Source organism: Amphiura filiformis, chromosome 3 (genome assembly GCF_039555335.1).
Source record: "Amphiura filiformis chromosome 3, Afil_fr2py, whole genome shotgun sequence".
Taxonomy (NCBI): domain Eukaryota; kingdom Metazoa; phylum Echinodermata; class Ophiuroidea; order Amphilepidida; family Amphiuridae; genus Amphiura; species Amphiura filiformis.
In genome coordinates this window covers 9,861,195-9,874,748 of record NC_092630.1, presented here as the reverse complement: position 1 = coordinate 9,874,748, position 13,554 = coordinate 9,861,195, and the positions used below count along the sequence as shown (strand labels likewise).

At 36.0% G+C, this 13,554-nt stretch overlaps 1 long non-coding RNA gene across 1 annotated transcript; it reads right to left on the bottom strand.

The window, feature by feature from the left end:
* Positions 1–4,746: 4,746 nt before the first annotated feature.
* Positions 4,747–8,530, bottom strand: LOC140147995 (uncharacterized). The gene is made up of 3 exons (XR_011858433.1): positions 8,400–8,530; positions 5,996–6,146; positions 4,747–5,543 (listed from the first exon to the last, which is right to left on the bottom strand). It is a non-coding gene; the product is annotated as an uncharacterized lncRNA (long non-coding RNA).
* Positions 8,531–13,554: the final 5,024 nt, after the last annotated feature.

Sequence of the window (13,554 nt, the reverse complement as noted above, 5' to 3'; positions counted from 1 at the left end):
TTTTGTCTCAAAGCTTGCACTCGCTAAAACAACCCACATAAAATTATTTTTTAATTCCTGCCCAAATTTATCATTATTTTTCAAAAAAGAAATGCAAGCCTTCATACAATAGCTTTGCAGCGAGTGTATTTCTACGTGAAGCCAAACAACACCAGCGCTAGCTAGTATGATAAGACTACAATCCTGGACAAATATGTTGGCACACTTTGTCTGTCTTTTCTCTGCCTCAACTCCCCCAATTCAATGTTGAACAAAGCCATGTTGTAATTAGGCCCGTGAGACCCTCCAACATTCAAAGATGGGGAGTGGGGAAGGGCGAGATGGGGGGGGGGGGGGGAGTCTGTGCTTTACATATATTGCATGTATTCACTCGCCTCTCCAATTTTGATAGGGTGCACATTTCAGTTGTTTAGTACAAGTGTGCTAACTATTTTTTTCAAGATTGTAGTCTTTGTGTCATTAGAATTTAGATTTTGTTCACTTATTTTAATGAGTTGACAGGCATAAGCCTTCATTATAAACATGTTGAAAATCACAGATTATTATACATTGCATTACACTACAAGTACAACAAAATTAATTGATCAATTTGACACATTGCAAAGTTTAAGTTCATTATCAAACAAAAACAGAAGAGTGGGGCACTGGTTACCATATTTAAATTTGCTAATATAAATACCGTAAACATTTGCCTCATGGCGCTATGGGCTCTCTTGACATAACTGGAATTTTATAGACAAACTAAAAGTGCCCATAAAAGTGTTCCATAAAAATCCCACCAGCATAAGGGTGCATACCCGTAATTCTTGTTGGGATTTTTAGAGGAGGGAGCTCTCTGTTTGTACATGAAATTTACTCCAAGGAGCCCAGGTGAACCATTAGGTGAACGTTTACGGTATTTTAGTTATGTTGAAATCCCTGCAATGGAAGTTCAATGTTGTTGTTTTTTGAAACCACCACATTCTGCTTTAGATTTTCAACATCACAAGAGCTTTGAGAGAAAGGATTAATTTTGTTTGATTTGAACTGGAGTTTGATGCTTACCAAATTTGGATATGTATGAATGGATTATCTGCTAATATACATGTGTCATAGGTCATGAGCAATATCTGCATAAATTTGTAGTGACACAACAGACCAGGCTATATACTGCTTCAACCTAGAAGTATATACAAAGCAAATATGTAGCATCGGGGATTGATGCTTTGTGTCACACACACTGCATGTTAAAAAAACCTGATGCATAGAGAGCGTGGCACAGTGTCATCGCCCCGATATCTTCATGGCAGAAATCGCCATGGTAGGTTGAATCCACCGCCACGCATAGCCATTTTATATCGACCTGTTTAATAGTTTTGTGGCGCATAAGAGCCGAAGGACATCTGACTAAGGCTACTGACAATAGCCCCGATTAGCCCGGTTACTGTCCTCGCTGTGTGTTAGTCAAGCATGGTACACCATAGGTCATATGGTTTTAGACTACCTTCACGACTGGCCTGTACACTGCGCTATATAATTCGGCACATATAAATCAAAATTATTGTCAGTTTTTGACTCAAGACGCAAGCTAGTATCTCAAAGTGCAAGTTAACGACTATCATATCTGTTAAAAATATCTATTCAAGTGCAAGGAACCACATCTGGTTTCTTTATACGAAATCATTTACGGGAGATATTCATCATTTTCAAACCCGGTATCCAAAGATTTATCGTCTGAATATCAATCGTGCATAGCACATCCACGTGTATCGATCCCGTGTATTCATTTCAGTGTGTCTTGCTGTATAGTTGTTCTCATATCTCCAGTTTCCGAGGTCTATTTACTTTGTACTTCTGAGTTGACGGACTATAGTCTTTGTGAGTGATTTTCTGTGTGACAGACGACATCTTTTCAGATCTCCGCAGCGACTTTTTGATTCTTAGCCTTAATGATTTTATACTCATGTGATTAATTCTTTTTTAGGGCTTTGTTCTTTTTCCCTACGTTTTCTGCAGCAGAAGACACTGGGAAAATTAGCTGCTGCTGCTCACAAGATGTCACGACTATAGCCTGGCCTTAGGGGCTGAGCAATAATTATGTGTACTTGGGGGTGGTGAATACTTAAAATAGACTGCCAAAACCGCTTATCCCCGTCGACATGCCAAATAATCTTTTCCACCACCCTTCGACATGCCAAAAATCTACCTCCCCCCCCCTCTCTCTTCACAAGCTACACATGCCAGATTTTTTCGTAAATGCATCAAAAATTGTTCCCCCCCCCCCTTTAGCCTGCCAAAAAAATCTTTGCATCCATTTTGGCTTGCCAAAAAATCTCCCCCTCCCCTATAATGCACCACCCCAGGGGTACGCACAATTATTGTACCACCCATTTTAAAGGTAGTCAACTGTCTGGCAAAGCAAAGCTGCAGATTTATTCGTCCAGAAATTTTGTCAATAATACAAAAAACTTTGCTGCCCAAAGTTGTTCCAAAATTAGTTTTCACTGGTCTCTGTCACAAATCTTAAGTTTTGTCAAAAGCTAGAGATTTTGATGTTTAAGGGATCTAAAATGAGCGTTTATTGCGTTTCGACAGTATTTTTTGTGGCACATGAGAGCACCTCAGACCTATCGAATTGTATTCTGAATACTGAAGCATGTCTTTCTGATATCAAATAATTTTCATTTTTGAAAATCACAATATAATACAAATTTTATGACAAATTATAAAAATTTGATATTTTTGAATTTTTGATATATAACAGTCCTCAAAGTAAATTATATAAATCTAATGATATATTTTAAAGTGTATGTAGTAGGGAGGAAAAGCCGACGGTCAATTGAAAATTTTGACCTTTCATATTGAAGATATGGATTTTTTTCCCAAAAAGACCTAATTTTTTTTTGGTGTTTTGGGAAAAAAAATCCATATCTTCAATACTGAAAGGTCAAAATTTTCAATTGATCGTCGGCTTTTCAACCCACCTACATACACCTCTAAGTATAAATCATCAGATTTATAAAGTTTACTTCAAGTACTGTTAAATATCAAAAATATCAATTTTAATGATTTGCCATAAAATGTGTATTAAATTAGTAATTTCAAAAATTCAAAATTATTTGATATCAGAATGACATTCTTCGTATTCAGAATGCAATTCGATATGTCTGGTGTGCTCTAATGTCCCAAAATAAATACTGTCCAAACGTTCATACCCCAGCCCTTAAGCTGAAAGCTGGAGGAAAGTTGCAAAAAAGCTTGAGGTTGTTGACCCTAAAACCTACTTATTAAATGGAAGGAGAATACAATATTGTGAAATTGCAGATGGGTTTCCTTTGGGTTGTAACCCAGGATTTTGCATATTATCAAAGAGATCAATAAATAACATGAATTTTGTAATATAAGATTTTGTCTGAAAATAACCTTTATTGAAGTGAAAATATTGAATAAAACACTTTGTCTGGTGTGCAGCTCGTGGAGTCTGGCTGCTCCGGCATGGTCTCTGGGTATTCGGATCTATTGCTTTTCAACAGGTTTGGGAATGGGTAAATTTAGAGACTTCTCCCACTTTCAGAACTAGTATTTACATAGAGCATGGACCAACATAATCCAGGCACCTTGGTTGTCCCATTCCATGCCTTTGACTAGGTGCCCTTTTAAATGTTCTTTAGCAATGATTGCCTTGGTGCTCCAGCATGTAGCCAAATTGGCTTGAAAATTGGGTAACCTCACAAAATGTTACTTTGGTCCTGATAAATTTTGTTATTTTAGCTTTTGAAATCTAAATTGTGCCAAGGTCTACCCACAAGTAACACTAAATCAAAATACTGACAGAAAGTTTGATGTAATTTAGTATAATTTATTAATAACACACATTTTAATGTACAAAACACAATGTTATAATGACCAATACTGTAAAAGTCAATATTTTCGCGAGAAGATATTTTCGAGATTTTGAAGATTTTGTCAATTGCGCAAGAATTAAATTTGGCGGTTTTGATATTGATACAATAGAAACCTAATGCAAAAGGTTATTTTCGAAGTTTTTATTTTCGCGATTTTATGTCCACTCGCGAAAATAAAAACCTCGCGAAAATTTCTACTTTTACAGTAAACTTGAAATGAAACTAAATGTCCAAGTTCCAATTGAATCAATCAATTATAGGTTAGTCATTACCTTGAAAAGATGACAACAACTTATACATTATTTAGGACATGTTACTTTTTTCCCCTAAATTTTGAGAGGCAACACTTCATTGCTGGGCAGGGAAAACCTTATACGTGAATTTTCACTGTTACTTAAAGGCAAATACTAGGTATTGGTGACAAATCTAGACAAAAACTAGAAAACTGTTCAAAAAGTGTTTTTTTTAAATTTATATTGAAGTGTGTTTTATATCTCCAGCAAAATTAAAACACTTGTCAAATTTGTTACTATTCAGCATTTGTCATTTGGTACCAGTGTAAACACACGGGAGGTTTTTCCTGCCAAACGACACTCCTAAATAAAGAAAGTGGTTCACATGGTCTATGAAAGAAGAAAAGGGAGAAAAATAACTGGGTCAAAATTTGAAGCTACCAGTAATTGAATTTACATTTTTACCTTGACTGAATTACATCAGGATCTGCTGATCAAACTATCACGGGGCAGCTGGTAGAGGCTGTTCCCATTGGAATTTAAATATTTAATAGATGTTTTTACTGTATGAAATTTTATTTCATATCTTTTTTGAAAGGAAAAGAACTTACAATCAATCAGTGTAAACATATGGTGACACTAACTGGTATGTTTTTATTCAAATGCACTTTCAGCTCAACAAGTAATGTCAATTTAAAAACTATTACATTTCCAGGGTCTAAATGTTGGAACTGCCAATTATTTGAATTGAAGTACTGCATTGCTGGAAGCATACCAGGTGTTGAAATAGGCTGATTGTTCTTGAATGCTTTTGGCATACCCAGGGAGGGGAGCTCAAGTCTCAAAAACCAACCCTGGGCAGTGGGCATTCACATGTTTTGTGACTGGTACATGTAGGTACATGCATCATGTGATTGTATTTTTAAAGCATGGCTGATAAAAAATTAATTCAATTAATATCACTTTTAGCATGGGATTGCATCAACTGGTATGAATACTAAATTAATTTCCACAATATCTTGTTTTGGTTGACAGAAAATCTCTGTTGCTTGATATGTACATGCACACATGTGCATATTTCTAAAACATTTATTTACTTCCAATAATTATGTTCTTAATATCTGCTGAATTAATGTTAAGTTCATCAAACACTGTTTGTGTCTGTCGTACCATCATGCTTTGATCTTCTTTCTCCAAAGTTGACTGAAAGTGAAAATCCCTGTTGCTTGATATGTACAATGTATGCACATATTTCTAAATAATTGTGTGTTTGCGTCCATAATTTTATGTTCCGATTGTTCATTAGCTGCTGAATATTGTCCATGTGTGTTGATATGGGTCTACTCTCTGTATTAGTACCATCATGCTTTGATCTTCTTTCTTCTTCTAAAGTTTCTGATGACCATGTTGTTATCTTGTGAAGAACCTGTGAAATTAATGAAGAAAATGTGGAAATAATATGAGATGCTGTGATAATTTTATTTGTTGAACTAAATAATTATCCAAGTTTAATATGGTTTCAGCACAAGCTACAGCACATTATTGTTGGCAAATGTATTGTAAGCATATGCTTGAGAAAATTAAGTTAAGAAATCAAGATATTCCGAAATGAGTAGATTTCAAAATATCCTTCAAGCAGATATAAATATAATACCTAATTATACACCTCCTGCTCCAAATCAATCATTTCTGTTCTTGATATAGTACCATCAGCCAAAAAATATGCTACAACATATCAATTAATGACAATTATTTCTTTCACCCATAGTTTCTTGCTGATCCAAATATTTTGCAGACACACCTTGCAGGGATTGAATACCTGCTCTAGATAATAATTGCAGTTAACTCTGGGACACAGAATACTTTCACACCACTTACATTGCATGAATGAGGTTTTTTCAAAGCAGCATTTGGTGAAGCTGGAATCATTCATTATTGTACAGCAGGTGGGCTGACGATATCTATCTGTGAAAACTCCCTGGCAATCCATACACCAACTCCAAATAGCAACAGATTCTTCATTATTTGCCTGAAAGGAAAAGGGAATATAATTAATAACTGTCTTTGTTAGAATCAAAAGCAACCTTGGGGATGTGTCCCTTTCCTTTTTACAGTCAAAACTGTAATAGTGGCATACAGTGGTACTAAAACAGTGACATGCCAATGGTATACGTCGAACAACTTTGTAAACATTTTAGGCCTATAACAAAATGTATATTTTGTACAATTGTACAACTATCGTTTCTACCCTATGACTTATGAGAGTTACCAGTTATCAAAGTGTCCGCAAAAAACGGGCAATCGCAAGTATCTTTGATGCTGAAAACTAAAGATATTCACGCAGGGACAGGCCGAAAACCTTACCTCGATCATAAAATCCAGCCCATGCATGTCATAAATAATTCATTATTTCATTGCGTAAATGTCAGTGATTGTGTCCATGTATTGTTACTGCACAGTGTGTTGCCGTACTATTTATTACGCTGACTTTCCTATTCGGCGAGGCCTCGTTTGTTTACTAACAGAGAGGTAGACAAAAGGTCTGTCAAAACTGTTCCGCTTGTCCAAATACTCAAGTATCAAAAGCATGGTCCACTATAGAGTAATTCACGCAACATGAATAGGGGATTAAAAAACTGTGAAGTAGGACCATGTGCATGATGTGCTTCTTTTGTCCACTTTGCCATCAAGATTTCGAATAGAAACAGTTCAGACCCTGAACAGGATCATGTCAGAAATGAATATTTTGTTCTGGGTCTGATTATTGCATGGAAATAGTAGATGAGAAGGAATCACAACTAACCATCATCAAAGTTCCAAACACATTGCCGACATGTACATTGCGTTTCTATACACGCCAACCGCTATAGTTATATCATAATCCTCGGATTATATCCCAACACGATGGTCATTGGTGACGTAACATTTCTATGACATGACATTTTCAATTCTAAAGCTGCAGTCAAGCGACCAATGCTTATGGACTAAATGCGGCCTTGTGAGCAGGAAAGGGCGGAAATATGAATGCATTATGGGACAGATGGGATAACATAGCCAAAAATAATGCCTTGTGGGAAGGATGTATTACCAAAATCGGAAGTAGAAAGTCATATATTTGAAACATTTAGGGGCAAATTTACCTATGTGGGCGGTCTGGGGCACATGTGAAGGCAATTTGATAGAATTGATTTTCCGTTTGTCTTATGATATATAGAATCTGTTCCCATTTTTCGGAAACAATCAGAACAACTTGTTCTATACCTAAAGTTACATTTTAATTAAATTTGGGGTCAGCGAAAATACAATTATCCTTACAAAAAAGTGTCTTTAGTCGAAAATACAACGTATTTTGATTAAATTTCCCAATATTTGTATTGTTTTGACTTCTCTGCATCTGAAAATGCAGAAATCTGTTGCAAATGTTTATAAAATCCAGTCTAAATGAACGTTAAAAGTGCGCTTCATCAACTAAGGTCACAACAACCGGTTCAAAATTTGTTTGTGCGCAAAGATTTATCGCTATGAATTTCCAGTTATGCTACCAAATCACGCTGATGGCGGCAATATGAGTGTCCTCAAAAGGGAATTTGTTGAGTCCTCTTCCTTTGCAATGAAGAATAGATAAGCGGGATTAGTCACAGGCGATCGATTTTGTTGTGATTCCTTCTCATCTACTATTTCCATGATTATTCGGACTATCTTATCACGTCACATGCATCATGCATGATGCATGCATGTCAGGATGCATGATGCATGATTGTGATGTGTTACATGTACATGACTAGACTGCGGAACTCAGTCCTCAATGATAGTCAGTCATTTATCTTTTGGTCGTTATATGACTATCATTTGAGGGACTGAGTTGTTATAATATATCTTCCGAGGTGCAATTTCAGACAATAGCTGGGGATTAGTGGGGCAGAGGTTATCTATTGAATCCTTTCATGACCACTGAAGCATAGTTAGTCAAGTCTGCCAAGGACACTCGGCACAAATTGGTATTCATTGAAAGACCATCACAAAAGAATGCATGCATGTCAGGTCATCGACACCAATTTGGTGTTTGTTATGACACATATTTGGTGTCTGTTATGCACCTCGAAATATGTACCTTAAAGTCTGTATCTAGTACATGACATGTTACATGATCATGATGATGTATTATAACTTAAGTTAAGCTTAACTATAAACTTGCATGTGCCTAGCCATAAGACCATTGCCATGGAGCAAATCGGTAGATATTAGTTACACGTGAGGGAAGCACCATATTCGTACAGTTTACCTTTTAAATGGATTCTTGAATAAATCTTTGAATGAGTTTACAAGAACCGATCCTTCTGCTTTGTCAGCCATGCTGCCGAATTTGTTTCTCAATCGATGGATTTTAATTGGGCATGGGCAATATACGATATGCGGTGTTAAATGAAGCACAAAATAAGAATTCCTTTAAAAAGAAAAGAGCAAGTAGGCATATCTATCATAGCTTATCATGAGCTTCTGTATGGTAGAGATATGAGATGCACGGGTACGTTGAAGAGTGTTCATTAATAAATATTTTGGTAGGGGGTTGGAGAATACCGTATGGAGTTATCTGAAAATAATTAGCAGAGAAAAAGGATAGGGGTCTATTTTTTTTAACAGTCCAAAAAGAGCTATTGGCCCAATAGCTATTTTTGGACTGTTAAAAAAATTAGACCCCTATCCTTTTCTCTGCTAGTAATTATCAGGTAACTCCATACGGTATTCTCCAACCCCCTACCAAAATATTTATTAAAGGAGTATTTCGTGATCCTAGCATCCTCTTTTTATGACATTTTTCAGTAGATATCCACGAAAAAGCTTATTTCCAAAATTTCAGTTGTTTCCGATTTTGCGTTTGCGAGTTATGCATGATTATGTGTATTACACTACTCCATAGACAATGTGTTGTAATTTCGTTCTGGTGCACCAGAACTAAATACAAATTTGGCGATATTTTTGCTGAACGAATTAATCTGCAAGAAATATTTGGTACATTATGAAACATTATGTAGCCAGAGGTATCCAGTGGTGTAAAAATCTCAACTTTTTTTGGGAAAAGTGGGGGGATGAGGCTGTTGATCACGAAATGCCCCTTTAATATTGGGGCTGATTTTTTCTGAACCATGTATCAGCCTATCTTACTTTAAAACAGATTGAGCAACCTTTTGGTCTGAAATTGCCATATCTTTAAATGGACCCCGACTCCCGAGTGATGTCAAATGAAAGAGGAAGGAGTAAAGAATATAATAAAAATATTTCCTAACGTCAAAGGTCATCCAAGAGGTCACATGCACAGGGGTCAAAAAAAGATCATTTTAACCGAAAATGCTCCAATTGAGTGGACTAAATAGCAATCTGTGATTGGTTTTTTGTCAAAACCTCAAGTGTTCCCTTCATCCAATCAGAAAGGTTTTTACATTAAAGGAGTATTTCGTGATCCTAGCATCCTCTTTTTATGACATTTTTCAGTACATATCCACGAAAAAAGCCTATTCCCAAACTATCAGTGATTCCGATTTTGCGTTTGTGAGTTATGCATGATTATGTGTATCTACTGCTCCATAGACAATACGTTGTAATTTCGTTCTGGTGCACCAGAACGAAATTCAAATTTCACGATATCTTTGCAAAACGAATTAATCTGCAAGAAATATTTTGTACATAAACATTATGTAGCCAGAGGTTTATATAAAAATCTCAACTTTTTTTGAGAAAAGTGGGGGGATGAGGCTGTGGATCACGAAATGCCCCTTTAAACGAAAGCTAACACTCCCCGCTAAAAACACTTTTTTTTCATTACGTCAACAGTCAGATGCGCAATTCAATGTTTATAGCAAGGCGAATGTGCTGTTGAAAACGACCTATCCAATCATAATTTTTGACCAAAATGTAGGTTTTAAAAGTCAAAACCTCAAGTGTTCATTCCAATATTTTTCACATTTTATGTCATTAAATAAAAGAGCACATAATTATTGTCCATATACTAGCATGACTAGCTTCATTTCAATGAGCAGCAATGACCAATTCTCTTTAATCTTTTTCTTTAATTCTTTTGCAAATCTTGTGCAAAAAGTTACTATTTTCGCCTGTTTTGTCATACGGTTGTAAAAGTCAATGAACATGATGAACTATGACTTTGCTAAAGAGCGCTTACAAATTGATATACAGTTGAAGTAAGGACTCTGAGAAGCCCCACTCCCGCTCCCTGCCCCACTCCCAATCGTCCAGTCCAAAGAGTATTTTGGCCCACTTTAGCATTAAAACTATAGGAATTTACATATTTTGACACCATGACCCAAAAAAACACACCCCCAAATTGGCCAGTAGGATCTTATAGGGGCAAAATAATATTCCAATTCCACATTTAAACACGGTCAATATTCATCTCAGGTCAAAAGTAGCTATTTGTTTAGTCCCATATGAGTTTGATGTGTAAGAAGTTATCGGACACAAGGTATATAATGTCGTATAGGCATAGGCCTACTTGTTGTAAAGGAGGCATCACAACTCGTACTATCAAAAGTCCATTTTCGTAGAAAATTAGGCAAATTGTTCGCCTAGCTTAGAGGTTTCAGAAAAAGAATAGTTTGTACCATCTGCGATGTGTATTTAGTATGTTATATAGACGTGTAAAGAGTTAAAACGCAAGTATTGACCTTTCTCTTTATTTGTCGTCTATCTTTGGAACTTCACATCGCATACACACAACCTAGACTGGTTCTTGTATGTCGAATCACATAATTCTTATCAATTACTAAAATGGTTCTGCAAATGCCAGAAAACAGCCTTTTTAGCCATGAAAAGGTTCTGTACAGGCTTGAAAGAACCATTTTGGAGTCAAGTTCTTGGAATTTCATAGAACCGCTAGAACCCGGAGTTGTCCTACTATAGTACCGGTACTATAGCACCAAGGAATGTAAATTACAATTATGCAAACTATCATAACTATTTTTTTCTGAATTCATTGAGCTAGAGGAACAAATTCCCCCATTTTTATTTTACGAAAATTGAGTAAAATTTCAACAACAAAAAATGTGTACATGAATGCCACAAAGTCCTACTATTAAATTTCATGTTACTATTAAAGGCCCATTCAGTGATTTGCAAAATAATTAAAATGGTATATAGGCCTACATTGCTTAAATGTGAAGGAATGATAAGCAATTAAATTGTTATTAGGTATTTTTGAAATGAAAATATATAGTCAGTCTGCCAACAAAATGTTTGCAATTATACATTACAAGTCATGCTATATGTAGGCCTATCCCAGAAAAAAATGCAAAATACAACGAAAATACAGCTGTTAAATTCAAGTTTCATAGCAACTGCATGCGATTATTTTATTTTTAGACTCTTGCATAATATTTCTCATAAACATTTGCAGCATTTTATTTTCAATTTTACAAGATTCAATCAAATTCACAGTCACAGGTATTTTTTTTTTTGCCAGATTAGCCAATTTCGTGGCAACATCAATTATTTCAGCATGCGGAAGTAATTACCATGTTTACGCATGCGTGGGAATTTCCCATTTTACAATATTACATTGCTCAATTGCAACAAACAAAGCTCAACATTGTGCGTTCATTGCATATAATTGTATGATGCAGTTATATATATTCAGTGGGAAATTTATGTGACAATAATGGGGGTTCTTGAATGAAAAATGTGAATTGAGAAAAATATGAAGAAAAATGGTGAAGATCTTGATATGACGATGACGAAAACGATCCCGCCCCTCGATTCAGTTGTATAGTTGTTTCGTAACGTGTGCGTCTTTACAAAGGAAAACTGTCGCAATATCACGCAATATTGTGCTATAAAATATGTGTATACTCATTTAGACACCGGGCATTTAGAGCCCCATTGGACATGTTAAGCAAGTAAAGACACGAAATTAACTTTCCCGACCATCCCACACCCCATGAGAATTTGAAAGAAATTGTATTCTTTCAACTTAATTTTTAGCTATATCTACTGTAGATATATATCAAACTTCTCAAAGTTTGATAAAAGGTATGAAAATACCAAAATAAACATTTCTAGCTGGTCACACATTCCCAACTACACACACATTTCCCACACATTCCAAACCACACACACACACATCTCCCCTCACCCAATAGACCATTTTTTCGGTTCTAATTCACGAAATTGAAGGAAACCGATTATAATGTTAATTTTTCTACTATCTTTAGTAGACAGCATGCAGGTTTTTTCCACAAAAATACTAAAACAAACTTTCTTGATCATACCCCATTTGAGAATTTGAAAGATAGTATACCCTTCCAATTTTCATTTTCGCTATCTTGAGTAGACAGCAAGCTTCTTTATTAAAGGTTTCCCAAAAGTTTGAGAAGGTATGAAAATACCAAAATTAAATAAACTCTCTTTGGTCACGCACCAGCCCGCCCCAAAACCGGCCCCAAAACACACACATCCATACATTTCTCCTCACACCGAAAGACCATTTTGTCAGTTTTAATTCAAGAAATTGGAGGTAACCATTTTGCTATCTTCAGTAGACAGCAAGGAGTTTTCCAAATGAGTGAAAATACCAAAATAAACTTTCATGTTCCTGAGAAAATGAAGAAGACATGCATCACACAAGTTGCCTATTTTATGTCTAGTCCAACTTCGAGAAATCAAAAATGGACATTTCCCTTTTATAAGAACTTTGATCATTTTAGAAATTGAAATCGAACTTTCCCTTTAATGTAAGGTAAATTTATTCATTTGAGAACAAAACAAAATTTAAAATGTTTTTATTATATGCCGGAAAGAGTCCATTCTTTATTCCCTAAAGGACTAAAATCTAAGTAGTAAATCTGCAATAGGCCTATGTCCCATCCATTTTTTCCTATACCATAACATATTTCAATACGGAATATAAAGGAAATTGTATTCCTCCCTTTTACCCATATATACCCTCCCACACAAATGTATGAAAATATCAAAAAGACTCTATTCCCTGGATCTTTTAGCAGGTTCTGTTCATTCCCGTCTCTTTCTTCCATTTTTTCCCCTTCTGGCCCAATGGTAGATCCGGCCCTGATTGACAGTGACGTTGCCAGGGCAAATTTCCGGAGGAGGACAAACTGGTCAAAAATGGGCTAAAAATTACAAAAAAAGATTCCCAGAGGGGGGAGGGATTTCTCACAGGGGGAACAGGCAAATCCCGGCAAAAACCAGCAATAGGATGAAGCGATATCAGGCGCAAGTGATGTCATGCCGACCGCGCGAATAGACCTACCTGAGTTTCCCACGGGACCCCGGTGGCACCGCCCCTGGCCGGCCATGAACAAAAAGTAACAAAGCATTAACTCATCCCGTGAGAAAATGACCCGCATCGACGACAATGCCATGATCTTCAACCATTTTGCTATCTTCAGTAGACGAGAGTTCAATACGAGGAC